The sequence below is a fragment of the Camarhynchus parvulus genome, chromosome 4, assembly GCF_901933205.1.
Source record: "Camarhynchus parvulus chromosome 4, STF_HiC, whole genome shotgun sequence".
In the NCBI taxonomy this organism is placed as follows: Eukaryota; Metazoa; Chordata; class Aves; order Passeriformes; family Thraupidae; genus Camarhynchus; species Camarhynchus parvulus.
In genome coordinates this window covers 42,879,606-42,907,586 of record NC_044574.1, presented here as the reverse complement: position 1 = coordinate 42,907,586, position 27,981 = coordinate 42,879,606, and positions in this window count along the sequence as shown.

The following is a 27,981-nucleotide window of genomic DNA, read 5'->3' as shown; positions in this document are numbered from 1 at the left end:
GGAAGTAAGTGTCTTGCATCCCATGCTCCCAACTGGTATGTAGTTGGGTTGACTTACTTTCTGAAGGGAAAACTTCATTTTTGGAAAAAAACGTGAGAATGTGTTTCTCTGGTTTATTTGTGCAGTATTTTTTTCTCTAGAAGATTTCACAGCAAACTAGGTTTGTTTAGACCCTGTAAGTTAAGTTGTAGCAGAAAGTGTGTCAGGGTCAGTTTAGAATTAATATTTATATCTGTGAATAATTAGTGAAATCACATTGTTTTGAGTAGTTTTATAAACATTAAAAATAAAAGTTACCATGATTTACAGACATGTATCCTTTGCTACTTAGTGTATAGAGTTACACACTTGGGGGTTGAAAGAGTTCACGCTGAAAAAGACGAACAAAGCTGAAACCATGTTGCATTATCTTCATTTGGTTTGGTTGAAAATGAAGAAGTTATGTTGAAAATGATGCCTGAAATATCAGAGTAAGCTCTTAAGAATGGCAATACCAGTTCACCTTACCCTGGTGTGCTGTCACCCATGTTTTGTTCTTTTTTGCTTCTCTTTCCCTCACAATGATTTGCCCCTGTGGACCCTGTGGCTTCCCCTGGCGCTGTGTTGCACAGTCTGCCTGGGTGTGCCCCTCATAAGAGTGGCTAATTGTGGGCTGGGGTCATTAGCCAGTTCAAAGTTGGAGCTTCTTGGGTGATGAAGAGCTGCCATTCTCTCTTCCCACCCTCAAGTGTTTGTAATTCTGACACCCTATGTATACAGTAGTTCTCTGACAGAAGTTGTTTACTGGTTGAGAGAACCATGAATCCATGGAGAGCATTCCTAGGTTGTCAGTCTTCCCCACCCCAGGGAAGGACTGGGAGTGTGATGTCTGGCTACTGAAGGTGTCCTGCATAGTCCTCTGCTTGAAAGGGAGCTTGGGGGCACAATCTACTGCACTCCACACACATGCCCTCCTCATTAATTCTGGTGATATGGTCAATGACCTTGTCCTGCTGTTGTGTCAGCTAATCAACCATATTAACAGGGATGTTTCTCTTCTGCCACTTTGAAAAAGATCTTACAATTCCCAGGGAACCCTTGTCCCTTCCCCATTGGCTCCTGCCTGACCACATGTTTTGGGATTCCTCCCTCTGCTTAGTGTCACTGGACATGGGCAGGTTACAGCACTGTTAACCTCTCCCTTTTACTGTAGAAGTATCATCCTCCAGCTGTGGCTACTAAAATCCAGAATTTTGTGGTCAGAATGGAAAAAATGAGGAGGGGAACCTTAGGGGAATTCAGGCCCCGGTAAGGAGTGCTGTCAGTTCATGTGCTCCTTGGCTCCTGTTCCTGCACTGTGGACCTGGCTGTGGTTTGCCTGAGATGCCATTAGCCAGATAAATGATGGGCAAGATGGAATGTGTGACATCTGCATATATGGGTCTGTAACTTCAGTTTTCACATGAAGACGTGCAAACCTCTGCCTGGACTGGGGCACTGAAGCACAGTTCTACATGGGAAATGGAGAAGATTCTAAATCACATAGAAAATTGTTTTTATTCTTTGGCCATACATCAGTTTCTATGGAAGACATTTGCCCTGAGATTCTGAGGAGGGCTTGAGCACTAGACCTGTGTTGCCTGGTGTACTGGTTATTTGGATATCTTCCTTACTCATGCTCTGGGCTGGACCAGCAACCAGCAGGGCTGAAAAGAATTTGAGTAGCACTTCTGACAGCAAAGGGAGAATAATCATGTTTTACAGAGTAAACTCATTAGATACATTCTTCTGTGCATTTGAACTCTTTTGACAACAAATTTCTCCCCTTTGCTATCGACCAGAGCCCCAGACAACTAAACCTGGTCCTGCTTACTGAAAACCAGAGCAGCTCTGCAAAGCATTACTTTAAGGGGAAGGGAGGGAACGGGTTAACAGCCCCTCCCCCTAAAACCTAGTATAAATAAATATGTATTGTGGTTTTCAAAGCATTTTTCCTTCTTCTTGAAGTATTTCTTAGAACAATTATGTGAGAAATTCATTATATGTGAGGATTTTGTAATAACAAAGTGAAGTAGCTGTTTGCAGACCTGCTCCCCTCTGTAAATGGGAACATCCCATATGACAGTGGGCCAGATATTACTGTTCTAGGCATCACTGATATAGCTGTTTATTCTCTGAGCCTGGAAGAGATCCAGCAGGATTTAGTTTTATGAGGTTTAATGTAAACGTGTTGTATTTCATGAGATGAAATCATAACACAGTGAGTTTGCAAGAATTCTGAAAGATTATTTTTTCAGAGTGTTGGCAAGCACAATTCTCCTGTGAATTACGTCCCTAAAAAAGAAATATAGATCTTCTTTCATTGGGTTGAAATGATAACTAATCCTTAATCCTTCCTAGATGGCCTGTGTCATTAATGCTGGCTGTGCATTTAGAATGTGTGCAGGTAGCAGCTTTAATTCTCTAAAGCTATGCGATGCTCAGCTGTGCTATAGCCACAGGGGCTAGCCACGTATTTGAAATGCCTGCTGTTATTTTTTGGGATATGTCTTTGAATTTTGGATGTTTTTTGTTTCTTCATTTTGTGAAGAAGAGAGAGAAACATCCAGCATCTCTCACCTATTTATAGTTGTAGAAGGCCTAGTACCTTTATTACCTGTGTCTGCAGTATGTCTGTGAATACTTACCTTATGCTTGAGTAGATTTTCCTTTGGCTGTTTGCTAGTAGAGAATGATAACTGTTGAGCAGTTTCTTGAGGTTTCCCTTCAGATCTGCCTGGTATACTAAGCAGATGAATGAGATTGCACTTATTTAGCAGTGTCAGTTCCCAGCTGCTTTGCTTTACAGCAGTGTGTGTATATGCACCCTCTTTACCTTGCCTTGTTCTGGGAAAGCAGAGGGTGGCTCTGTGAAAGAGGTACAGGGCTGGGGAAAAATTATTCTATTTTCAGCTTTGCTTAATTCAGTGATATTTCAAACAAAATGTTGCAACTATCTGTATAAGTTTTGTTTTCTAGCAAAGAGGTTTTTGACATTTTTAGAGTGAATCCACTAATGCTCCAAGGCCCCAGCACTGAGCTCTGAAACTTACCTCATTATTTAGCCTAGCACAGAAGGATTCTCAGCTCTGTCACCAGTCTAAGCAACGCTAAGGTTTGGATGTGTGAATGTACATAGATAAAGTAAAACCCCTCAGCTGTGACCTTATAGGACAATGTCTTCTTCTTATGAGGGAAGTTGGCATCTTGCTCCTTGCAGTTAAATATTTTGAAAAATATTATATTAAATATATACACGTTTTAATATACTTAAGTGGTTTTTTAAAAATTTCATAAAGAGGGGACAAATTCTGACTACTTTGGCTCTATTTTTTTTGAACTGGTTTAGGAGCATTTGCACCGTAATGCATATTTGAGCTTGGGTCACTCACTGGTAATATCATGCTGTTGGCTTTGCATGATAGTGAGTGGTGAGAAGAGGTAATATACCTCTTCTTGGTATACTTCCTTGACACTCATCTGTTACTTTACTCTTTTGTTCATGCTGAAATTGGAGGTGATAGAAATGCATAGCTATGTGTTATTTTTTAGGTTAGATTTGCATAAATGAAAAAACGGCCTGACTTACTGTGATGGCATTAACAAGTACAGCTTTATCCCCATCTGTGGCTACCAAATCAGGACTGTTTGTTAAAAGTTATTCCCTTCTCTAAATTGGCAGTTCATTATGGGGGATACTGTTCAGTATTTGCAAACATATTCCTTTGGAGGGGGGGACCTTATGCGCTGCAGTATTTATGCGATGGCTGGGAGCCTGGGCACAAAATATCTTCCAGCCAGGCATCCATAAATCAAGCTGTGCTTTTGGAGGTATAAGTCTGGATATCCCAAATTGTGAGTTACTATATTTTGATTTCAGCTCAAATGTAGTCAGAATTATTGGGTGCCCTTTAGCCTACAGGTGAAATGTCTGGAAAAAAGAGGATGGACTTCACTATATAGAGAGAAGCTTTTTGCTGACTCAGGTTTTATTTTGCTTGTATTTTCACTGAAAAACCACTGCACAGAAATACTTCCAGAATTGTTACAAGCCACAGACTAGTATGCAGTAAATAATGTTTTTAACTGTGACCCCCTGATCAGGAAGGAGGAGATGAGGCTTTCAGACAGCTGGAAGAAGTCTCCAAGCCCTAGTTCTCATGGCAGGCTTTGGTCACCCCAACATCTGCTAAAGCAACAATACAGCTGAGCACACAAGCAGCATAGTAGGTTTTTGGAGCTCATTCATGGTGATATCCTGATGCAGGTGATGGAACAGGCAATGAGGGGAAATGTTCTGAAGCGCTGGGTGGGGAGGCACAGGCCAGGGACAGCTTTGGCTGTGGTGACTGTGAGATGGTGGGTCCTGAGATGAGGAAGCAAGGCAAATAACAGGACCATAGCCCTAGACTTCAGGAGAGAAAACTTGTGCCTGTTCAGGGTCTTGTTTGGAAAAATCCCATGGGTTATGAACCCAGAGAGATGAGGTGTCTGGGAGATCTGGTAGGTTTTTTTCCAGGATCACGTTCTCTGAGCTCAGGAGCAGGAAAAGCAAGCAAAGGCAGCTAGGTTTCCTGCTAAGACAGCTGCACTGAAGAGCAAGTTGATTTTAACTAAATTAAAACACAATAGGCAGCATGCATGAGGTAAAAACAGGGACAGGTAACTCAGAAGGCACATAGAGATGATGTCCAAGCATGCAGGGATGGGGTTAGGAAATCCAAAGCCTACTTGGAGCTGAATCTGACAAAGGACATGAAAGGAAGGGCTGTTACAAGTACATTGGCAGTAAATGGGAGAAAAGGAAAAATGTGGCTCTGTTTCTGAATGAGGTGGAGGACTTGGTGACAAAGGACACAGAGATACCTAAGGTTTTCAGTGCCTTCCTCATCTAGGTCTTCTTCTGGGACAATTCTCTTTAGCCTCTTCAGTAATGACCTGGATACAGAGTAAACCCTCATAAAGTTTGAAATAAAACGTATCATCATCTCAGGTGACACAAAACTCAGGAGTGAGAGAGACCAGATGGTTGTGCTGTCATTCAGAGAGACCTCGATAAGCTGGAGAAATGGGCCATAACAGTCACATGATGTTCGTGACAGCAAAATGCAAAGTCCTGCACCTGAGGACAGACAACCCAGGGCAGCAGTGCATAACGGGGATTGACCATCTGGAGGGCACCTTGGGTCCTGGGGATTCTCACAATTGTGAGAACTGGACTGTGATCCAGGAGTGCACTGCTGTGGCAAGGAAGGCCACCAAATACCCTGGGCTGTTAGGAGAGAGGTGGCCAGCAGGTGGAGGGAGGTGATCCTGTCCCTGTACTTAGTACCAGTGAGGCCTGAAGTGCTGTGTCCAGTTTTGGGCTCCCCAACAAAAGCAAGATGTGAATTTACCTGACAGAGCCCCTCTGAGAGGGCCAGAAAGATGATAAAAGGATCAGAGCATCCCTCCTATGAGGAAGAGCTGAGAGAACTGGGACTGTTCAGCCTGGAGAAGAGAAGGTTTGGGATGGAGTCAGGCCCTTTCCAGTGGTGCTCAATGACAGAACCGGAAGCAATGGGCACAAACTGAAACACAGAGGTGCTGTCTAAACAAAATATAAAACTTTTTCAGTGTGAGGGTGGTCAAACACTGTCAGTTTGCTCAGAGAGGTTGTAGAGTCTCCATTTTTGGAGATATTACTTTATCCCTTTTTGATCAGTGGGGTTGGACCAGGTGATGTCCAGAGGTCTCTTCCAGCCTCAAGCATTCCGAGAGTCAGTGCATTTTCAAAGCCACAAGGAATATGGCTGTGTGGAACAGATGGAGCCAGCAGCACCTCTGGTGGAGAAGCTGGTGGCAAGGAGTCTAGAGCAGCCATTCTGGAGCAGTATAATTGACTGTGGATTTTGAGGTTTTGGAACACCATGAGTACACGGGCTCATATTCTGGGAGCGCATAAAACATAGCACTAAGCATCCCTTGGTAAAAATAAAACAATCAAGCTAAAAGTCTGCCTTTCTCATCATAACAACATGATGAAACATGAAATGGTCTTTTCCTTGGAATTCCAATTTTCTGTTATTTACTTTGCCAGACTGTAATCAGAAATAGATGCTCCATCAGAGTCTGACACAGCGATCTGTAAGCTGTAGTCCAGAAGGAATTCTAAGATCTCAGAATAGAAAAAACGGTGTAAATAATACATTTTTTCCAAGACAAAGAGGAGTTGCAAATACTTCAAATTATGGGTTATAGGGGAAAGTGAAAAGGTCATTTCTAGAAGGTAGCCAATGTCAGAGCTGTTATTTGCCTGTACCAGCCATTTAAAACAGAAAATTAGTGTTGTCTCTTGTTAGGTTTTTCAATTTTCCCTGATTGGTTTTTAAGAAGATAATGAATAAGGAAATTACATTAAAATGAAAGGTGTTCATTTTTTTTTGCTTATGGACCTGAGAGGAGAACATTACTGAGAAAATACTGGGAGGGTACAGTAGTTTTCAGAAATTAGATTCCTCTCACAAAAATTTTACTTTTAAAGCATGGAAAAATATTGCAGCTTCATCTGCTTTGGGAATGAAATATATAGGGCCTCAGAGCAGATGAAGCCTTCTGATTGTGCTAAATGCAGTCCTTACCCTGACAAATCTTCAGGCCATTTGTTTATACTGCATGCTCCAGCCAAATCCCCCAGCTCCCTTGGGGAATGGCACCCTTTGGATACAATCTGCCATTCGTTAAGTGCTTTGCTGCAAGGAGCCCTTTTTTATTACACTGAATTGCTCGAGCTTTGCTGGAAATCCCAGATTTTGTCTGGGCACATATGCATGGATATACTTGCAGTGATTGCTGAGTTTAACTGTTCCCCTGTGTGAGTGACCATGAAGTGTGTACTGAGTTCTGTGTGCTTACACACGCCTTTGGGTTCTGTGTGCAGGGTGAGTGTGCATTCTGGCTGTGTGTGCAGGCATGTGCAACACACACAGAAGAAAGGTTGCATTCAGAAACTGTTTTCTTGCTGTTTTACACAGCCACAAGGCATGCATTCTCTCATTACAATGCATCTTCAGAAGTGTTTCTCTTCTATTTTGCTGGGGGGAGAGAGAAATTTTTATTGCAATTGTACAGAGATCTGTTTCTGAGCAGTGTAACCTGCTTTCCAACCAAGTGTCCTACATCCCCTGCTGTAATCCCAGGCTGTGGATTGCGCACCATCTCTAGTCTCCCCTGTCTCCCTCTGCCCAGAGAGTGTGGATGTTTTGGCAACTGTTGTTAGCTGTTGGGAGCACTGCTTTAGGTTTCTGTCCCCTGCTTAGCTAGCAATCTTCATATAGAAATGTAGTCTCTTGGCTGCTACCCTTCTGTCAAATGTTAACACCACTGGCCGGTACAGAAAAAAAGAATAGGGAGTGGAACTGGAGACACTTTCTCTAGCACTATGTAAGCCCTACCTCTTCCAGAAATCAGGGTTCCATTTAGGGATTTGAGGTAGGAAAGTCAAGGGGCAGGTGATGTGCTGGCATAGAAGACATCACTACTGTATGAAATATAGAAACAATAATGACATTACTATTTGCTCTTTTTATTTCTTTCTTTTTTTTCTTTTAAGATTTGTTTGCTTGTCCTAGCAAGGAATCGAAGAAAATCAGAAAGTTAAATAAGTGGTATATGTTTTTTCTTCTGTAATTCATCAGCTTTTCCATTGCAAGAATGTCCCAGACTTTTGGAATCCATCTGTTCAGTTACAATAAACCTGAGTTTCAGCCTCCTGTTGTCATAACAGTTCTCTCTGCAGGAGCAATAGGAGCTGGAGTGATTGATGAGATCTCAACTTACTATCCTCTTTCAGCCCAGGAAGAACATAGTGCTGGGATAATTGACCCATTGTTTCAGCTCAACGTGTAGGCAGCCTAGCAGATAAAAGGCACTTTGCATCTTCCAGCAGTGCTTCTCTGGTGGAGCTGTGCTGACTTGAAGCTAGGTTTATATGGGAATTCAAAATCAGGCTGCTTTATTTTAACTGACACAAAAGAAGGGGAGAAGTTGCTCTCGGCAATCATAACCCCTCAAGTGTGGAAGTGATATCTTGGGTATTTCTGTGGAACAAGGGAGGAGTCCCTACTGGACAGGGAACTTTTACCCCAAGGTTTAATACAGAAATCTTTTTGACTGTAGTTGTGCAAGGCAAATGGGAGCAGATATACTCAAGAAAATATTTTATTCCAATAGCAATAGTCACATCAGAGAAGAAGTGGCTGAAACATTATGTTCTGTTTTGACCTCTGTGAGAGGAGATGATGAAGAGGATGGAAGTCTTAGGTCCCTCTCTTGTTTATTAATTTCTTCTTTTTCTTTTGGGGTTGCTTCCTTTTTTTCCAGTCCTTCACGTTAGCCTTCTTGGTTGTTATATGCAGAGTGTATTAACTAACTCTATTTATACAAAGATGAGCTGTCAAGCCTTCATTAAGAATATCAGCTGCTCTATTCCTGGTCATTCCTCCACAAACAACAGCTAATAAATCCCCATCACTGAAAAGGGGCATTAAAATGCTGTGTAGAAGTCTCTGGGAGGTTTGATTTTGATCCCTTAAATTTGCTTGGTGACACAAAGGCTTACAGGGTCATCATATGGTCTGGAAGGTAACTGTCATGGGAGACTTTTGGCTCCTGAATTCCCGTATGTTATTTGTGGTGGGTGTTCTACACATCACCAGCTGGCATCACAACGAGGTAATGGCAAGCAAGGCATATCCATAAGATGCCATTTCCCCCAGTCTGTTCTCTGATAAGATGCCACTAGCTATTACTCTGCTATGCCCTAGAGGATCTAAAATAGAGGATTTTGGACCTAATCTCAAATTCTGTGTTTCATTCCAAGGAGGAGTGGCCCTTCTGTGTATCCAGTTGTACTGGACATACAAACTGGTGCTAGAGCTTCACAGTAAAGGTATTATGCCTTTTCCAGAGCTATTTGGCGTAGATCACATACCTCTGCAGACATTTTGGTAGAAGCCAAAGGAGTTGCCTGTATTGATTTACTCATGGGGCTTGGAGGGGACTGTGGGAGCTGGAGTGAACCTTTGCTCAGTAATTTCTTGGCCTCTGTAGGGGAATGTATCTGCCTAAAGGGAGAGGGAAAACCAGGGTTTTAAGGAAGATCACAATCTGACTTCTCTTCAATCTGTGAAAGTAATACATTTCTTATGCAGAGCACCTCTGTCTGTGGGGTTTTCTCTTCCTGTGAAGATGTCTGAAGTGTTTTCTTTGTGGTACAGCATGTGCAAGGCTCTGTTGATGAATTAAGTGATGTTCAAATTTTATGTGAAAATGTGTGCAATTATCTCTCAGAGCTAAGGGGAAGGCCAGCATGCCCGTCTTTGATCAAATGCACATGGTTTCATTTTCCACTCTTCTGCACATGCAAAATCGGATGTTTTTTAAATTGCACTTGTGTGGAGGTTACTGTATGGACCATGCAAGCTTTTTTAGAGACTACTACATGAGACTACTACATGATCTGGTGTGAGCTGTGAACCACTGATAACTAATGCAATTTTTGATATGGAGACTAGGTGCCATGCCTTTGGAAGCACGATATAGCTGCATGAGTTTCGGTATTAGTTTCCATAGTGTGCTAAGAGAAGATTCTTCTAAATACTGGAGATTACATCTTTGGCTAGCAGAAATTCTTGAAGCTGATTTCCCTTTGCAAACCACACTCTGGTGATTCAGACTGAAGAATGCTTTAAGCCTTTTGTCTGTAAGGTACATGTCTTATGTAGGCTTCTGTTTTAATTTACTGCACTTGTAAGCAGGTTTTTCAAACTAGTCACAGTGGTCTCTTTATATAAATCACAAGAAATAGTCCACCCTCAATACCCTTTCCAGTCCTAGCCAATGAGTCAAGGCTTGTCAAAGACCATTTTAGAAATCTTGAATAAATCTGACATTATGTTGAGACAGCTGTTAAATATATTTATTTCCCACCCCCTGGTTTCCTTTCCCTCACTATGAACAATGCAATTGTAGTGCTATTTTTAGCCCAACTTTTCATTTCAGTCATATGTATTTCTACCTTCCATGCACACTTAAGTTAATTTATTCTAAGATGAGAAATACTGGGAAAGTCACTAACCCCCACAAAAAGTTTTTACAAGGTGAACTGGAGGCTAGCTGTTGCTCATATACAGTCCAGATGCCCAAGCCCACCATTAAAGGAGTAAAATCAGATTGCAGGGTGCAGTCTGACTCTTACGTATGTCCTCCCTGAAAACAAATGTCTCTTCAAAACAAAAACTTCAGCAGAGGTAGCTAAAATAACCTCTTGTCTGAGGGCAGTTGACTTCAGCATGGAAGGGAGACTGAAGTCTCTTGATCTTTCTTGTTTAATAGGATTTTACCTAGCAGGAGAGAGTAAGGGTATTGTGGCTTTTTTGGTGTGTTTTTTTTTTACTGAGAAACCTGATATGGAAAACGGAAGCCTGCTCCTGTTTGTCACCCAGTCTTTCTGAAATTGTTGAGGGTGTCTGTGCTCCTCAATCGTAAATGGATCACTCTTAGGTTGGCAACCATCTTCTTCTTCCCTTTGGCAAGTGCCCCTTTCTACTCCTGGTTTTCCTTCATAGGCTGGCCTGGAGGTAAGAATTTGAAACTAGCATGGTGTGCACATGGGGTGAGATCCTTGCAGTCTACCAGGGGCTTTTTCCCAGCTCCCAGTTTTTCCAGAGTGATCAGGAAAAGTGCACTTCTGCATGAGGGCGGGGATGCATCCGCTGAGCTCAGGTATTTGGACAAAAATCTGTGTTCTCTGGTGATGTGCTGGGGGCCAGTGCATCATTAATGGTGGCTGTTAGTGAGTCAGGAATGGGGCAAATGAGGTGGATAACAGTGGTCCGTCTGTGCTGATAGTTAAGTGTATGGTATGGTCTGCTTTCAGCTTCTGAGTTAAGGAATAACATCACTAGCTTGGAAAAAAAAGTGGAGAACTGTAACTCCTCTATTGTTGCCTTTCCAAAGGGGATTAAATAAGACAATAACTAATAAATAATATAGAGAGCTTATGGGTCTGTCTTCAATCGGAGTTTAAACAAAGTGGTCTGGGCTTTTTAAGTGCCTTCTCAAATGTGCAGCTTTCTGGAAACACTCCTTGCCAGAACATCCCTGGCATCTCAACAGATGCTTCCTGCCTGAGCAGTGGTGGCCGAGCCAGGACAAGTGAGGGAAATGACGGCGTGGTGGTGACAAACTGGTGCCAGTGCGCCGTCCCTGTCACGGCTGTGTGTGTGGCCAGCACCGTGTGTGTGTGTGTGCTCAGGGGCTGCCCATGGGCGTGGTGTGACCCAGTGCCACCTTCCTGGGACACCTGTGCCCTCAGCTGCGGCAGCCCAGTCCCGCTGGCTGGAGGGCAGGCCCCCACCCAGCAGCAGTGGCACCACTGGAGGCTGGCTGGATCCCACATGGAGCGAGGAAACCGGGAGCGTGTCAGGCACACTTGGCTGCTGGTCACTGGAGAGAATAAAAAAAATAGAGAATTAACCAAGGCTGTATATAAAAATTAGGTTTTATGTCTACTCTGGGCACGGAGGGGGGGTTCTTTTTTTCCTGTAGACCAGAGAGGGGAGCTCACCTGCTTTTTATTCACTGCCACCCTGCTCTCTGCACCAAAGTGCATGATTTCTGTAACCCATTAGGAAGGGTGGAAGACTTAGGTGTTTTTCATGTTGTGTCTATGGCCCTTGCAATTATAAACTTCCTGAGATCAGAGGAAATAAATCCTTGCCAATTAGAAGGTCTTTTAATGTCAAGTTGTGACTAATAAACATCTGAGCTGCAGATGTGGTACTGTAAGTGTACCTGTTGCTTCAAACTTTTCTAGCATTAATTACTCTGGTGATTGCAGGTCATGGTTATGCACCTTAGCTATTTTTTAGGATGAAATAATGCACTTTCTCTTTGTTCCTTGTCCATTTGTGCAACGTAGAGATGTCAGCCCAGTTAAAAAATCAAATTTCCATTTCACCCATAATTTTAAGCTGTGTTTACAACAGCAAAACAATGCTATTTGCGTGCTGTATGCTTTTAAAGGTGTGTTTCCGCAGTCACCATCACCAGAATTCAACATCTTAACTAAGGAAAACCTTACCATCTGGTAAAAATGAAAAATAGAGCCCCAGTAATGCACACAAACACAGCTTACACAGAACTCAGGTGGGTTTGGATGCCAGCAGGTATCAAGGTCAGGCATCAGTGCTGCTTTGGTGAAGTTAAAACTCATTTTTCCTATGTCTAGAAACAGTTTTGAACATAATTGGAAACTCTGAATCCTAAGTCTGAAATCTGACACTGTCTGGCATCAGCACAGATTTTAATGACTTGACATGTCTTTGTTCACCCCAGTATCCCAGGGCAAAACACCCCCATATGAAGCACTTTTTACTCCAAATTCATATCTTAGTTTCATGGCTGTGGTAATGACAGAAGTAGTTGATTAGTAATGGCCATCCCCTTTCTGTTTCCCCTGGCCTTGTTTCTCTCTTGAATAGAGTTTACAACGTAGTTTTTTTTTCCTTTTTTGTTTTTCCTTGGCTTTACAGTAGTACTGCATCAAGTGTTACCCATAATCTTTTGTCCTAAGCATTTCAAATGCCTTTCATGAAGCCAGGGCCTCCATGCTGTGAAACACTGACCCCACTGTGATTCCCTTTGCAATGTGGTTTCATCTCTAACAGCTTCTTGCTCTGTGTTTCCCCACTGCACAGTTGTGTGTGTGTTGGGAGGTGAGAGAGGGGACAGAGATGATTGCTTGAAATCTTGTCTTTTCTCACTCCTAATTTTCTCCTCATCACCCCACTCCAGCTTCTCAATTGTAAAATTACCCAAAGCAACCCAGCACAGTATAATGGTGCCTATGAATGAAATCTCACCTTTTATTAATGTTAAGTATTTCTCTACTATGCTAATGTCTGAAAAGTATTCTGCAGATAGGCCACAAATTGCTTTAGAATATTTTCTTTGTGTCATTTTGCTCTCTGCCCTGGATCAGCAAGAATATGGTTCAGATATTAATTTTATGGTGTGTCTCTCAAGAGTGGAGTATAATGTTCAATTATGCATTCCATCTGCAAGGCACTGGATGCACAATCCCACATTAAATAAAAAACCCAATGTGTTTTAAAGAAGAAACAGAAAGAAAGGATCTGGCACATAAAAACAATGGAAGAGCCTTCCATTACGCTTGCCTTTGTGTAAAATCAGAGGGAGTTGTGTAAACCAGACAGAAGTCAAATGTCTTAAAAACAGGGTTCGTACATGACTTAGATTATGTCATGCTATTAAAACCTTTCTGCAAGATACAAGTTTAGAAGTTGAATGATGCCTCAGATAAATATACTGGAGACCTTATGATGCACACATTTCACACACTCATTCCACACACCCATACACATGTGTGTGGGTGTTCTACTCTACTCAGTAAGTCCCTTAAGACTCTGGCAATGCCTCTGGGAAGCATCCTGTCACCGTGGGCTGTGGGAAGAAGTGCTCAAGTGCTTGCAATGGCATTCTCTCCTCCTCGGGGTTTTCCCTACAGCAGGAAAACCTGAACAAGGCTATGGCTTCTGTCACTGTCTGGAGACATAAAAGTATGATTATCTTGAATCCTTGTCCCCTTACTCAAGGTTGGTGATTCAGGGTGATACTTGCTTTGGAGTCAAATGGCTATCTTTGTGTCATTCAGCACAGTGTAAATGTCCCTGATGATACTGCCCAAATTCTATGTGTCCTCTCAAGAACATCTCCATTTTTCTCAGTGCTTTTTCACGTAGACTGTGAGATGTTGGTGGCTGTGGAACTTCCCACACAGGAGCAGCTGGAACCATGCTTAGGACTTGCATTTAGGTAATGAGGGGGCTAGTGAAAGCCCAGTGTTGAACAGCAGGGCTCTGAAGCACGCCTGACTGGGGCAAAGGGAGATGCAGGGTATCAGGGTGAAATTCAGCAGCCGAGGATGTCTTCAAAGTGAACCCAAGCACAGAAAGAGATGGCCACTCTTCAGTGCAGATGCTTTGAATGCTACTGAGAACAGGGCATGTTCTGGAGAGGAGAAACCTGGTGGAGCCTGTTCTCTGCTCTCCCTTGGGACAGCAGCCCAAGTGCTTCACTAGAAGGAGTATCTCAAGTATTCCTCCCCAGAGTGTCTGCTTTTTTCAGGAAAGCACACTGCTTCTTTCTTTGGCACCTCCCCAAGTGCTCTTGGCAAAGCTGTCAAATGTGTCATTGTAATGGGAGGCCTCTTTGCCGCGGTTTGAGCAGCAAGAGCTGGCTGGGAAGCGCGGGGCCGGTCTGAGGAGGACTGGTTGCAGAGAGCTCTCAGCGGAAATCCTTTGACTCTGGAACTTGTTTGCTCTGGCAAACTCCCTGTGCCTGTCTGGACATAAAGAGGGTTCAAGACACATGGCTTTTGTTTGGTTTTCCTGGAGGGAAGGCTTTGCTTTTCATTTGGCTGAATTTCTGGGTGGTAGAAAAAGAAGGAGAGAGCGAGAGAGAGAGTGTGCTTCAGGCTGTATTGATCTGTGTCTTGTGTGAGGGTGATACTGATGCTTTTCAGTGACCTTTTGCTTTCTGAATCAGATGCAAGTACCACAGAGGCAGGCTCTTCATGTGCCTTTGACAATGAAATAGAAGTTAAAGTACATGAGGGAAGGTTTCTCTCGTTTCTTAGCTGCAGGTGGAGATCAGATGGATGCTCTCACTCTGCAGCTCCCAGTAGCCTCTATCTCTTTTTCTGCCAGCTCTGGGTCTTCTGTCACAGCCTCACATGGCCCTGACCCACCTGAAGAGCTCTCAAGTGGTTAGGAAAGGGAATTCATCAGAAGGTGTGGTGTGCAGAAGACCACAAGAACTCCGTGAGGAAGAATTACTTGAGTGCAGGGAAAATCACTGTAAGAAGACAACAGACAGTCTCTAATGTATTGTTTAAAAAGTGGTTGTGAGGAGGAAAGCTTTGACTTTGCCTTCTAGAAAGATTAATTATTTATTTGTGAAATATAATCACATGAGGCAGTACTTGTAATTTTATACTTGTTCTGAGAAGATAAGACACAACGTTTTGTTAATCCATGGATTCTGGAGAGACTCTAGTTTTAAAAGCACTTTGAAACCATGCCATGTATTGAATGAAAAGGCACACAAACTGAAACACAGTTTAGCAGCAAGTCTGATCATTCTGTCTCCCCAAATCCAATCTGCCAGATCCTAGATCATTGCAGTATGCATTAGAGGCCATGTGGCAGGGAAAACTCTCAACTTGAAGAGCATAATAAAGTGATGCTGTGCAGCCCCTACCAGCCAGGGATGTTGCTGAGAAACAAATAGTCAAGAAGTGTGTTTTCAGGAGCATCGTGTGAAATGCTGAAGGTTTGCTATTCTGAGAAGGCTGCAAATGTACAGCTTGTAAACACTGACATGAAACAGGAGTCCTGGAATTTGAGATTTATTTTCCTCCAAACCATTTTTAGACTGTGGAAAAGAACTTCAAGAAAGCATCAGCCTTGAGCACTGAACACCTAGAACTGGATTGATAATCCTCTGAAGGCACAGACTGGGGGATTTTTTCACTGCTTTTTTCACTATGGGCAATGCCAAATTCTCAGAAGTCAGATATCAGCACACAGTAATTGCACCTTCCTCCTTGTAATAGCACCTAGTGTGATTTCTAACAAGTTTCACAAGGTGCTTTAAGCACACCCCTGTTTCCCTGAGCTACACTGTGGTTTTGCCAGAAATTTGTAAGTTAGATCACAGCCCCTGCTGAGCCAGTGGGTGCTCCCAGTGTGCTACCACTTCATCAGATAGTGGTAGGAAAAGTAGGAAGAGATTAAAATACACCAGGGAAAGATATAAAAGTGTACCATGCATCCTGTGAAACCAGTCTAGGGAAAAAAAGACCTCAGCAGTGCAAGGGGAAGTCAAGTCTTTAAAAGGGATTGCCCATTGGGAAGTACAATGTCTATAATAAGTCTTTAAATGTATGTTTAGCACAATGCTTCTCACAGAAAGGAATATGTGGGAACTAGGCTACGTTTTCAAATAAGCTGTAGTTTTCTTAACTATCTCCCCACAAATAGATGCCTGGAAAGTGCATTGGGTGTCTCCCTGCCTTTCCTCTTACCACAGTTCTTTGCAGGTTGATGTCTCTTGGAAGGGCTGAGATTCCTGGTTTGTGCACGTGCAAGCATGGAGTGAGCTACAGGTGCTGCAGAGCAGCATCCCCCTGCTGAGCAGCAGGAGTTGGTCTGTCTGCTCAAGCCTTATCTCCCAGAGACATTTCTAATTGAGATCTTTACAGGGCAAGGGGGATAACCTGCATCATGCTTCAGTATTCTGGCTCAATTTGAGTTTAAGGAATTCCACTCTGACTTTTTTGGAAGGTCATCCTGCAGGGGTATATTCCTTTCCAGGAGAATATTATTTACTTCAAATGTAAAATTCATGCCTCTTGTGTTAGTGCACCTGCAGTGTTTCAGCCTATTGGAGGAAGAACAAATTCTGCGCACGAAATCAACCAGAGCAACCCAAACCTGCAAAGTAAGTAAGGGCTTCTCCTTCCAGCAGCAGCATCTTTGCAAAGAATCTTTTGTCTAGGAGCTTCACAACGTTCAGCCAGGGGAAGCGCAAGTACCTGCACCTGGAGAAAGCTCCTGGGAACTGGTGCATGTTGTGGGCTACCCTGGTGGAAAGCAGCTTGGGGAGTTGTCACTGTGTGCTTGTAGCCAAGACCACAAAATGTACCCAGTCTACATTAGGAGAGATAGTGCCAGCTGGTCAAGGGGGTGATCCTTCTCCTCTGCTCAACACTGCTTAGGCGTCACCGTGAGTTCTGTGTCCAGCTCTGGACTCCCTGGTACAAAAAAGTCATGGATACACTAAAGAGAGTTCAGCAAAGGATCATGAAGACGATGGAAGGACTGGAACTCTCCTGTGAGAAGTGGCTTAAAGAGCTGCTGCCACTGTTCAGCCTGGAGAAGAGAAGTTTTGGAGAGGATCTTATCAATACTTGAAGGGAAAGTCCATAGAACACAGAGACAGGCTTTTTCCAGGGGTGCCCAGTGACAGGACCAGAGGCAAGGGTCACAAACTGAAACAGTGGAGGTGCCGTGTGAGCATAAAAAGAAACTCTTCTATTGTGAGAATGAATAAGCACTGGCAGAGTTTGCCCAAGGGGGCTGTGAAGTCTCCATCCGCAGAGGTACACTTAAAACATACTGGACATGGCCATGGGCAACCAGCTCTAGGTGGCCCTGTTTGAGCAGTGGGGTTGGACAAGGTGACCTCCAGAGGTCTCTTCCAACAGCACAGCAACCAACCTGTAATCTAGGACAGCTCCTACTTTTAAAAAAATATTTTCCTGAAGTTATTTGAAACAAAGGCATGTGAAGAATGGAGACCCAGCTAGGGGAGCAATTTGACATCCCATCTTTTTTTGTCCCTCTGTTTTGACTCCCCAGCTAAGATTTGCCAGATACACTGTTCAGTCTTGACCTTATGATCTTTGGTAGCATCAGAACAAGAAAGCAGATGCCACATAAATAATTGTGGAGTCTGGCTGGCTTTTCCCTGGTACTCAGCATGAGGCAGGCTGTAATGCTGTCTTCAGTCTTTGATAGAAAATAATGAGTGTTGCAGTTTGTCTGTTCTCTTTGCATTCATCTCATATGCCTGAGTCTGAGCTTGCCTGGTGTCTTATTCAGTAGCCAAATTTTTAATTCATACTGTTCAAAGCAGACAGGTGTGTATGGTCTGTGGTGGCCTTTCTACTGTCAAGAGTCCACCTGGACTATGAGTAGGTCCTGATTGTTGTCTATATTGACATTCTGATCTTGGGAGTTACCTTAGAGGATTTGTTAGGATGTTCTAGATAGAAATAATGCATCTTGCAATCTGCAGGGTACAGATAAGGAGGCAATCAAACCCCAGCGTCCTGCCTTAGGAAAAGAGGTCTCTTCCAGCCTCCTTGGGTAGGGGTGAAGGGAGTTTTAGACTCTACAATCTGCATACCAGCTAAGCAAGGAAAATAGCTTCCTTCCTTCCTAACTTGGACACAGTAAAGGCAAATGCATTCTGGTGACATGATTTTTCCCTGAAGCAAAATGCTTTCAGAGCTTCACCGACCATATGGAGCTCTGCACATGCAGTTTTCCATGAATATTGCATTAATCCATATTCAAGTTATGAATTGCAATCAATCCATTCTTGTGCTAACCAAGCTACAGCTGCTCCCAGCTGAAAAGTCTTTTGAACTCTGCCAGACGAAATATTCCAAGTCTCGTTCCAAGGTGCAATAATTGTCATTGTGGTTCTCAGGCTTTCATACATATTTAATTTAGAGTACATATAGAAATGTGCATTCTGCTTATACTGAAGCTGGTGCCAGTGCTTACAGTGATGTTGTCTGGAAACTAACGAAAGACCAAAATTGCTTCAATACTTGTAGAATGTTGATTTCAACTTTAGTACAATTAAACTGTATTGGTAGTAAATAATTAAAAACCCAAAGTGAATGTGCTGCATGGTACTTTAAAGGAAAGCATCTACTGCAAAGTTTCAGGGTGTATCTGGGCTTCCTCTGTTTGTGGTGTTCAGAGCTAGGAGACAGCTTTGCCCTCTTGCAAACACAGGAACCATTTTTGAGTGGACATGTGTGGTGACGTGATAACTGGGATCCAAGTTTTCTGGTGGTTCCCATGTAGTCCAGCTCTGTCTTGGCTTGTTGCAAGGAAAGAACATCACTTCTGATGTGTAGACTCTGGTGCTCTCACAGGGGATTCAAAACACCTATTTTTATTTAGAGGTCTAGGGTTCTTGAGTAATTATTTTTAATATCTTTATATTAGTGAATGATATTTAAACTCTTTAAATTAGTAAAAATAAACATTTTGATGAAGTTATGTGAGAATTCTCTTCCATTTCACTGAATGTGGACAATATTATGTTATTTGTACTGAATCCTCTTTCATGTAGATGGGGACAGCAGGATTTATTCACTTTATGATCTCAGGACTCTGATGCTGACAGCTGAGTACCAGATCGTTCAATTGTTAGGCCGCTTCCTAGAATTACTTGAATGCTAATTGTTTAGCTTTACTTGAAAAAGAAATTCTTAGTACCTTATGATTGGTTTTTGGTGAACTTGTGTGGAGGTTTGAAAAGTATTGAGCCTGATCGTGTTTTGCCAGTAATACTTATTTCTCAGCTAGTGGGACTGTAAAGCAGTTTTATTCATTTTAGTATAGCACAAGGGGTTGAAAATGAGCAATTTGGGGATTTTATAGGGATTCAAAACTCAGTATTCGCTCTCCTCTTCTTCATCGCCTTTACATTTCAGTGTATGTAGAATATTTGGTATATGTACATAGAGATACATAAAATCAACTGGATTTCATTAAAAACTGCAAAATGGAAATGGCTCAATCAAACCTTTCCAGAGTAGTTTTCCTGAGAACTGCTGCTCCCCACTGGAAACCAGGGAACAGATGCCAAGCAGCTCCCTTGGTTATGCTGTAGCCCAGCTCCTGCTCATATGGAATGGGGATGGCAGTGGCGCAGAGGTGCCAGCAGACTTGCATCAGGCGGAGGCCCATGTCCTGAATTTCTGGTGGGTTTGAAGGTGCCTTGCATTTCGGGTGATTCTGAAACTCTTAGAAGCATCCAAGGACAGTCCTGACAGTCAGATCTGAAATGCTTATTCAGCAAAATTCCTGAGGAAAGCATAATTAGTTCCTGTCATTCCTACTCCATTTCTGCTCCTCACACTCCTTTGGATGCTCCCAGGAAGGACAGTCCATTTGATGTGAAATGCTGAGACAACGGGTATTTTATGTTTTATCATAACAAGATATTTCTAACCATGTATTTGTGATTAAGCCATTGTTTTTATTAGTCACAAGGGATAATTGCATCCAGAAATTCCCAAAGAAAAAGTTATATTGGGGAAACAGTATTACACTGATGTTTCAATTATATGAGTAATTTTCTAGCACAGATCAGCAATAGACCTTCCTAAAGGGCCTATTAAACAGGAAGCAGGAAAATGGAGAGGGAGTGGTTGCCAGACATGAGTGTGTCTTGTACTCCTGTGTCAGTTCATGCCCTCACTCTTTTTGTCTTTTAGGCAATGTCAAGCAGTTGGCAAAATCCCACGTCACAGGTCTATCAGAGCAGATATGCATGGGAAGGCTTTTTTTCTGGAGAAAGGAGACTACTGGGACTTGGGTCTATAAATAATGAGTGCCTGATTCCCTCCCTGTTCGAGTCTATTTCTGAATCTCCTTGCAATGGAATCAAGGATGTTCTGTCTTTCAATTAACTTTGCTCATTAATCGGGAGAATACATGATGGAATACAGGATACCAGTACAAGGCAGGAATGCTTTTCCTAGGGCAGAGTCTGGGATGAGGGACAGCAGGCAAGGTTCACCCTCCCATAAATGACACACCAGTGTTCCTACAGACTCAACCCCTATTGAAATACTATCTGAGGAAGCAAACAGGAGTCAAGAAGTGCCTTAATCACTTGTCCGGAGTACCAAGCACAGGTTGACTGGTTTAATTCTTCTCTTAGCTGCACTGCTGTACAAGCCAAAGCTCTACCATAAATTTCCATTATCCTTTCATAAGACTGTTTTTATTAGTGATGGCTTATTTCACACAGTGGCCTGTTTTATGGTATTCTGGCAAAGCAAACAATCCATTAAGAAGATTTTCAGATAGGGCTGTGGTAAAAAAAAATATACTACTAAACATTTCCTAATGCACAGTGAGGCAGAAAAAATGGTCCTGCTTCCCCCATTCCCTGTGAAACCCAGCTCAGCTTGTGGTGCTTTCTGCTGTGCCATCTGTGCCTGCAGAGTCCTCCTCTCCTCCACAGGTTCAGAGAGTCCCTGCAGGAGCAGAGGGACTCCTCTGCAAAGGTCAGCAGTAAGAGTTTCTAAGGGGTCTGTTCAATAGCAAGCAAGAATTCCAGGGGTTAGTCCCTACTGTGTCCCATGATGGGGCAGACAATTATTAGGGGTGGCACAGGAGATGCCATAGCTGGATCTTTGTGGTGAGTTATGCCAAGAGGTGCACCTGTGTACCTTAATCAGAGATAGGATGAGATGGTTGAGCTGCCAAGGATGCTGGAAACAGCACAGCTTGATGCAGATGGCATGGGCTGATATCTCCCTCTTTCTCCCTGGAGAGGTTGTGGTGAGGGTTTGCTTCAGAATCTAAGCAGGGCAGCACGCTCTCTGCACATACTTGGTGAGGGGGCTTGGGAAGGGTTTGCTCCCACTCCCTCCTGTGATGCCCTCTGGAAGGAGCTTGGGTATCTAGCCTGCCCTCCAACTGCCACTGTTCTCATTTGGATGACCCCATCTGTGTCCTGGAGTTATCCTCTTCCCCTAATATCAAGGTCACAGCTGTATTTTCCTTTTTTCTTCTTCTTTTATTTTAATTTTTTAAAAATTACTATTTTAAAAAAAAACTTTCCCAGTAGCTAGATTATGATCTGCCTGTCCTATTGCTTCACTCCAACTCAGCATCACTGCCAAGGGCAGTCTCTCCTCCTGCTCCTCCTAAAGACCTCTGCCCCCTTGAAGCACTGGTGGGCAAAGCCTGTTTCAACACACTCTGTGTGGAGTTGCTCAGGCACTGCTTGTCATGGGGCTGAGCTCACACTTTGTTTTTTGGAGGGAGAGGGCAGCACACTTGAGCCAGGAGGTTCGTGCATGCAGAAGGTCTCTCCTGCCCAGCAGGTCAAACATGCTCTTCTCCAAGCTATGTTCACCACTCCTCTCTCCTCCTTATTTTTCTATGTCATTTTTCCTTCCTATGCCTGTATTTGAGTTGCAAAAATCTGCTAGAAATCAAACTCTTTGCACTCCTGATTTAAATACAGGCACATTCTGATGAACTTCTAGCTCTGCTTACACTTCCCCTTCAGTTCCTCTCAAATTAGCCTCCAATTATCTCAGTTGTAATCACCCAGTGTGATAAGGTAATAATGATTCTTTTTGATAGTACAATGTTTTCTCTCAAAGTTTGATAGTACAATGTTTTCATTCTCAATGAATGTTGTAGTTAATAAAGACAGAATGCCAAGCTGCTTATGGGAAACAGATTTTTACAGATGCTAAACAAATGCCCTGCATAGTTCGTGTACAGATTATAAAAGAACAAAGTAACCATTCTAAGAAAAATTTATATCTTGATAAGAAAACCCCTGTCTGTATATTTATGTTCCAAAACACTGCTTTTAAAGGTCCAGAACCTAATGTCATTGCTTGAGGCCAGAGCTGGGGACTCAAGATGCCTGCTCAGGTTTCTGCACCTCTGTGGCTCTGGGAGCCGGACTGCAGCTCAGGCCATGAAGCTCTTCTGCCATGCCCTGCTGAGGGAGCAGTTTAGCTTCTCTCATGCCTTGTTCCATATGATATTCAGACATCTTGTTTTTCTCTGGGACTCTCACTCTAGGAGGTGTTTTTAAGCATGCCCGTCGTACTGTGTGTTCACAGGAGCATTTTGCTTTCAGAAAGGAAACCTGTGTGCCTCAGGACTGAGCTAAGCTGTAGCCACAGGGGAAAGGGTGTGCTGGGGCACAGCATGGGGACTGTGACTTGCAGCACCCTTCTCCTGAAGCTGTACCATGTTGTGACATGACATAAAATAAATCCCATTGCATGTGGATGGACTTACAACTGTGTGTGACTCAGTACTGTGTCCAGGGCTTTCAGCTGGGAAAACAGGGATACATGTGGGGAGACAGTTCTGGGTTGCAGTCCATGCCTGAAGAATGGCTTTTGCACGTTGTGTTAAGCCAGCTGTTTGTTAGGACATCTAGGCAGAACCTGGAGACTTGTCTCCAGGCTTCTTTCTTTTTCCTGACCACACTCATCATAGTGGGTGTTTGTGCCTCCTTTCTCATTCTCAAAGAGCCTTTAACTCACTTTTTAAAAGTTTGCAAGCATAATTTTTTATTTTGTTGGGTTTTTTTACCTATTCAGCTGTAAATTCATATCCGGTGTGGGAGCCATGCCTGCTGCTTTCACCCTAGATTTACTCTGATAACACTGGCCAGTGGAATTGTAGAAAAGAGGCTTGGGACATTGAGCAATCAAATGGCAGCTAGTATGTGGACTCTCTTCTTGGCTCAGCCAGGTTCTTTCTGCATCTGAGGCACTTCATCCCCTCTAGACTTTTCATAGTCATATGCAGAGGGGCTCGTGGGGGTGTGTGTGCAGTTTATGTTAATATTTGTAAGTGTTGTGTGACCTACAGGAGTGTGTCCTCTTCCTATAATAACACCAGCACTTTTGTGGAAGTCTTTGGACAAATGTGTTGTTAGAATTGAGTACTGGGATTAGAACCTGAGGTTTCACAGAAGCTTTGGGCTAGGTGTGTGTTGTGTATTTGTCATCAGATTTTTGCACTCTCTGAATGCAGGGAACTGTGAAGGCTTGGGTGAAAGGGCTGCCACAGGTGACATTTTCTTAGAAGCAGAAAATCCTTGATAAATCTTTTAAAGAGCAAGCAGGAATGGAAGCTGTGTTTAATGGTTGCTGTCTTGCTGGTGAAGTACTGGACAAAGCAAAATGAGGAAAAGAGGCCTTTACTTTGAGGTTTATACTATGTAATTACTAATGTGATTAACATTCATAGCTGTTTTGGTAGTTTCCCCTTCACCAGCCTCTTGAGGGCACATATGTATATTTTTTAGTATCCTCAGCTTTATGAATAACTATGGGACATCTTATCAGTGGTTAGAACAGATGTACTAATAAGCACTTTCAAACCCAGAATAATGGGTGCTTGTGGTATCTTTTATTCTAACAACAAAAAACCTTTCCAGTTCAGCATCTAGGCAGAAAAATGGCCAACCTAATTAGAGAAAGATTTCTCAAGAGCAGGGAAAGCATTTCTCACTTCTTTTGGCATGCTGCAACATCAAACTTGTGAGTTTTATGTAAAACATTCAGGGAAGAAACAGCCGTTGTGACAAATGTGCTATTAGTTCTTAATTAACATAACTAATGAGGTCCTCGGTTCAGTGTGAAAAAAACTAATAAAGTGCTGCAGTGTGTAACATTGTATTATTCAGTCTCTTTCTTCACTTGAGCAAACTTTTGCAAGGCAAAGCATCAATTGAGTGCAGGACCTGTTTATAAATTTCTGAGCACAGCTCAGTTTGACTGGTGCCACCACTGCTTGTTCTTATCTTGTCTGTAGTTAACTTTCTGCAGCTTGAAATTCTCCATGAAATGAAGGATGGTCTCTGTTTCAGAGAGGCTTCTCTGACCTAAAGTAAAGCAACCAAACTCCTACTGCATCTTGAAGTCCTTATCTGGCTGTGTGTGCAACTGGGGAACGAGCCAAAAGACTCATGGGATCAGTCTTCTAGGTAAATAACATTGTAGACAAGAGGGGGATATGAGGTTTGTGACTTTCCATAGGTTATTCCTTATGAAAAATTTGGTAGAAGCTCCACTGATCCCTGATGGAAGCATCCAGTCTACCATCAAAGAGGAACCTGGCTGCTACATACAATTGTCTACATGACTGTGCGCTGGCACATATGCAGTGAATAAGGGCTTCACATGAGTCCCACCAAATGTGGGATCAGTCCAGAACCTGGTGGAGTCAGTGGGACCCTCACTGTTGACTCCAGTGGATGGAGCTCAGTGCCAGCCTAGGGAGCAGGAGTACCTTCCCCATGTGCTCCCAGTGCTCTCCTCGTGCTGCCTCTGGCACTTGCTAGGTCACTCTGTTGGCTGATTTAGCTTGCTGGACTGGCCCCAAAGTAGGAAGAAAAAAAAAAAGAAATTAGAACTCTTGTGTTGGTTTTTGCCTGAGTGATGGTGGTGGAAGGAACAGGCACTGGAGGGAAGGAACAGCGGGGAAGCCTGGGATTGCCAAGGCTGAGACTGGGGCAGCAGCAGGAAAATTTGGTGGGGGGAAGAGCAGCAGCCCTGGTTTGGTCAGTGAGATTCTAGACTGTCTGGGCTGCCTGTGAAACCACAACCGAATTCCTCATGTCAATGTCTTTATTTTGATTATTGTTTGAAGGAGTCTCCTTGTATCCACTTTCCAATCAAAACATCATGTACTCCCTAAAATCTGACCTTGAATGTGAACATGCTGCACTACAGGGACTGAAGTCTACCAGCCATATAACATAGATGAGTGCCTTTGAAAAACAAATCCTTAATCGAAGTTACACTCCATTTGTTTTTTAAGTTTTCATTTTGCCATTTAAGTTGCTATTTCATTGCCGTGAGAAACTTTTTTTTTTTTGGTGGGTCTTTTTAAACTGAATGTACCTGGTTGTTAATGTCCCAGTCGAGGATATTTTCACTTATTTGCCCCATACTCATAGTTTGAGTCCGAGATTACCCATGAAGGGTTTTAGTGTCTGCATGCAGAAATTTGTGCATTGTTGTTGTGACTATTTGAGCACTTCAATTGTAGTATTTCTTTGTCACTCTACTGTTGTAATTATATGTTAAGTTAGGTGAAGTCAGAAATTATTTTTCTTCTGTTATGTCTTTCTTGTCAGCCTGCAGTTAATTCAACATTGACTTATAAAAACAACATCAATGGAATGATAGTTTCAGCTATATTGTAACTTCTTTTTTACATAGTCACAGAAAGAAAGTAAAACCAAGTTGCAAAATGTAGGCAGTTTCAAAGGCCAATTTCAACATGAGAAAAATGAAGAAAAGATACCTATCCTCAGAAAAGGATACACTAGGTATGCTAACAAGTAATTTATTTCTAAACAGGCGCTGTCTTTGGTCAAAAAGACTGAAGGGATCACTTTTCTGCTCAGACTTCCTCCTATGAACATTTGTCCAAGGTGAAAAAGTCACTGCTGCAAATTACCTCTGACACTCACACAGGATTTTCCCCTGTGGGATATTCTTTCTGTTCAAGTGCGGTTTTTTTAATGAATGAATCACCATCTCCAATAATAGTCAACTCCCCACATTACCAGATGAGCTTCTTGAAGTTTGATGAGAAATATGTTTTCATTCCTGCATGAGTTTCTTCCAGAGCAAAACAAGACTTGTGGGAAAAGCTGGGCTTTTCCAACACTTCACCTCCTGAAAATGTCAGTGGTAATTTGTTTTGAAATGGTTATTGGAACATATTCAAAGCACATTATCAAAATATTTTGTCTAAAAACCCCCAACCATAAATACTTTTGATAAAAGACTGTTTCAAAGCATGACTCGACAAACACACAAATGTCAAACTTCAGAAAACAGCAAAAAAAATTAACATTCCAGATTTTCCCCCAATAAAGATTTTGTTTTTAAATGATGCTTGCCACCTCTCAGCTCAATAGTCTACTCAATGAGACAAACAAAGGGTTATCTCTGGAAAGAGGTTCACCTCAGCTGTTTCTCTGGATTCACTTGTTTCTTGGTACCATCTGGTTTTGAGGGCAGCTTTGCTCACATCTGCTCTTGTTGGATTTGCAGATCTCCCAGCAAGCTCTTCCATCCAGCTCTGTCTCTGTGTCTGCTCCTACCAGGCACATGTGTCAGGTTCCTCATATTCATTCCTCTTTTGGCAAGCCAAAAAGAAATTATCCAGAGTAATTTAATCCACTGCTAGGTGCCTTTGCACAAGAGTTTGTCAGGTTCCTATGACAAATCACTCTGGAAGCACAGTGTGCTCACCTTTTTAACATTTTCCCCTCTTTAACATTTTCCCCTTGACAAGCACCAGGAAGAATTCAGTGGTAGTGTGTAGTAGCTGAGTATTTCCTACAAGTTAAGAAAATAGAACTTAATATTCGGTCCCATCCTCCTGTTGGCTGCTCAGTCACATGCAGGTAAATATTGCTGCATCCTTTCAGACAGAGACATGGGTGCCTGTGCAGTGGTACATAACAGAGAGGGTTAATGTATGCTGGAAAGCCCTGAGGAAAGTAAGCAGAAGCTCCTGTGTAAGGATACGACAATGGGTTTTTTTGTTAAGAAAATCTAAAGGTATGCTTAAGCCATTCCAAGGTATCACACAGGTCATTATTACATCATTGATGATTTACATTTTCTGCTCTGTATAATTTTCTATTCCTGGCTTAGAAAAGCAAGTTAAAGCTAGATAAATGCTGGAAGTGCTCAAATAGTGCATTTAGCTTCTAATAGCTTAATAACCACTTTCTTCTCTCTCATTTGTCATTATTATGTGTCTGTTAACAAGAAACTGTTCAGCAGAATCACAGAAGAGCTGCCTCAAGTTTTACTACCAGATTTGTGAGAAGGAATAGGTTAGGACAGCGAGGAATAATTTTTAGAAGTGAGTAATAAACAGAGTCTTTGAAATCTAATTTCTAGCTGTCATCCTCTTAATTAGCAATGGGTCTATTTGATGTCTCAGTTCAGAGAGTGAGAATAGTCTGTTTTCTGTCTGTCACAGTGATTAATGTCTTTTTTGTTAATAACCCAGTAGCATGTACAGAGTCTTGTACTAAATCTATACAGTATGCTGTCCCAGAGCAATTACATGACATATACCCAGTTACATCAGTGGTGATGTCCTCTGTTTGGATTGCTGAAAAAGCAGACTGATGACAGGGTGTCTGCTGAACTAAAATTTTCAAGCAACTAGATAGAAGCCATAGCCCTGTGAATATACACTGAATTTAATAATAGTTTTTTACCTTCTGGTCCCTACTCATTTGGATTGTTTTCCTCATTACAGGAACCAGCTTCTCTGCATGTTCCACAGGGCAGCAGAAATGGAGGGACAATAAAATCACAGCTAAGTGCATCATATTAATCATGTAATATCTCTTATCCTTTCCTGGAACTGGTAAGAGAAATGGGGTATATCCCAAAGAATTCAAAATGTGGTTTTGCTCATATTACATGAACAATGGTTATGAAAGGCAGATATTGAAGCAGATCACTAAATTCATATTAATTATAGTGGGATTTTG